Here is a 2,859-nt window from a genome sequence, read left to right as displayed (position 1 = left end):
CCTCCATCACTGAAGCAAGCAAGCCTCATGTTCGCTTCAAGCTGCCTGGCTGCCGGCTGCCATCTTGGCTGGCAGTTAATTTGCATATCGTCCTGATTAGCCAATGGGAAGGGTAGCGGAGGTATGGCTAATTACCATGTTTCTCTATTATTAGATAGGATTGCCTGTGTGCGTCATATGTACCGGCTGTCCAGTCAGTCTGCCGGTCGGCCGGATCTACGGTCGGTCACTGAGCCTTTCGTATATATTTATAGATGAGTGGGTTACCAAAGAGATCAAGGAAGAAATAAAAAATTACCTGAAACAACTGAAAATGAACACACAACTACCCAAAACCTATGGGATAAGGTGAAAGCAATCCTGAGAGGGAAGTTGATAGCATTACAAGCCTATATCAAGAAACCAGAAAAAGAACTAATAAACTATCTAACCCAGTGGTTCTCAACCTTCCTAATGCCGCGACCCTTTAATACAGTTCCTCATGTTGTGGTGACCCCCAATTTCATTGTTACAAATTGAACATAATTAAAGCATAGCTATTAATCACAAAAACAATATGTAATTATATATGTGTTTTCCAATGGTCTTAGGCGACCCCTGTGAAAGGGTCGTTCGACCCCCAAAGGGGTTGTGACCCACAGGTTGAGAACTGCTGATCTAACCCTACAACTAAATGACTTAGAGAACAGCAGGAAAAGCCCATAGGAAGTAGAAGGAAGGAAATAATAAAGATCAGAGTGGAAATAAATGACATATAGACTAAAAAAAAGTTTGGTCAATGAACCCCAGAACTGATTCTTTGAAAAGATAAACAAGATTGATGAACCCCTAGACAAACTCATCGAGAAACAAAGAGAGAGGACCCAAATAAACAAAATAGGAAATGAAAGAAGCAATATAACAATGGATACCACAGAAATACAAAAGGTTGTAAGAAATACTATTAACAATATATGCCACAAACTGGACAACCTGGGCTAAAAGGACAAATTACTAGAAACATACAATCTTCCAAATCTCAATCAGGAAGAATCAGAAAACCTGAATAGACCAATAAGAACTGATGAAACTGAAGCGCTAATTAAAAGACTTCCAGCAAACAAAAGTCTTGACTGCATGGATTTACGGGTGAATTTTACCAAACATTCAAAGAAGAACTAACACCTATTCTCCTCAAACTATTCCTAAAAATTCAAGAGGAAGGAACACTTCCAAGTTCTTTTTAAGAAGCCAGCATTATCCTCATTTCAAAACCAGATAAAGAAACTACAAAAAAAAATTACAGGCAATATCCCTGATGAACACAGATGCTAAAATCGTAAACAAAATATTAGCAAATTGGATTCAGCAATTTATGAAAAAGATCATACACCATGATCAAATGAGATTTATTCCAGAGATGCAGGGCTTCTACAATATTCACAAATCAATAAACATGATACATCACACAAAGAAGTTGAAAGATGAAAATCACATGATCATAGCAATAGATGCAGAAAAAGCATTCATCAAACCCAGCACCCCTTTTTGATAAAAATCCTCAACAAAGTGGGAATAGAGGGATGGGACCTCAACATAATAAACCTACAACCAACATAATACTCAGTGGGCAAAAACTAAAAGCCTTTCCCTTAAGAACAGGAAAAAAGACAAAGATGTCCACTTTCACCACTCTTATTCAACATAGTACTGGAAGTCCTAGCCACAGCAATCAGACAAGAAGAAGATATAAAAAGCATCCAAATTGGAAAGGAGGAAGGAAAACTATCAGTATTCACAGATGGCATGATATTGTATATTGAAAACCCTAAAGACTCCACCAAAAAAAGCTACTAAACTTAATAAATGAATTCAGCAAGGTAGGAGGATACAAAATCAACATCTACAAGTCAATGTCATTTTTATACACCAATAATGAACTCCTAGGAAGAGAAACTAAACAAACAATCCCATTTATCTTTGCAACAACAATACAAATAAGATACCTAGGAATAAACTTAACCAAGGAGGTAAAAGACCTGTACTTGGAAAACTTTAGGGCATTGAAGAAAGTAGTAGAGGAAACTACAAACAAATGGAAGTTTTTACCAAGTTCATGGATTGGAAGAATTTACATCATTAAAATGTCTATACTACCCAAGGAAATCTACAGATTCAATGCAATTCCTATTAAAATACCAATGGCATACTTCACAGAGCTAGAACAAATACTCCAAGAATTTATATGGAACCATGAAAAACGCCGAATAGCTGAAGCAATCTTGAGAAAGAAGAACAAAGTAGGAGGGATCACAATACCAGATATCAAACTATACTACAAAGCCATTGTAAACAAAACATCCTGGTACTGGCAGAAGAACAGGCATATAGACCAATGGATCAGAAGAGAGACCCCAGAAATGGACCCAAGCCATTACACCCAATATTTGACAAAGGAGGCAAGAACATACAATGGAGTAAAGATAGTCTCTTCAATAAATGTTGCTGGGAAAACTAGACCTACATATGCAATAGGATGAAACTAGACCACCAATTTACACCATACACTATAATAAATTCAAAGTGGATAAAATATTTAAATGTAAGTCATGAAACTATAAAAATCTTAGAGAAGATAGGCAGTCAAGTGTCAGACATCTCACATAGCAATATGTTTACTGATACATCTCCTAGGGCAGTGGTTGGCAAACTGTGGCTCGCGAGCCACATGTGGCTCTTTGGCCCCTTGAGTGTGGCTCTTCCACAAAATACCGACTTCTGCGCATGGGCCACGGAGTTTCAATCGCACTACACGTGCACACCTGCACGTGGTATTTTGTGGAAGAGCCACACTCAAGGGGCCAAAGAGTCGCATGTGGC

Source organism: Myotis davidii, unplaced genomic scaffold (assembly GCF_000327345.1).
Source record: "Myotis davidii unplaced genomic scaffold, ASM32734v1 scaffold3939, whole genome shotgun sequence".
Lineage (NCBI taxonomy): Eukaryota > Metazoa > Chordata > Mammalia > Chiroptera > Vespertilionidae > Myotis > Myotis davidii.
Note: the sequence above shows the minus strand (reverse complement) of the source record.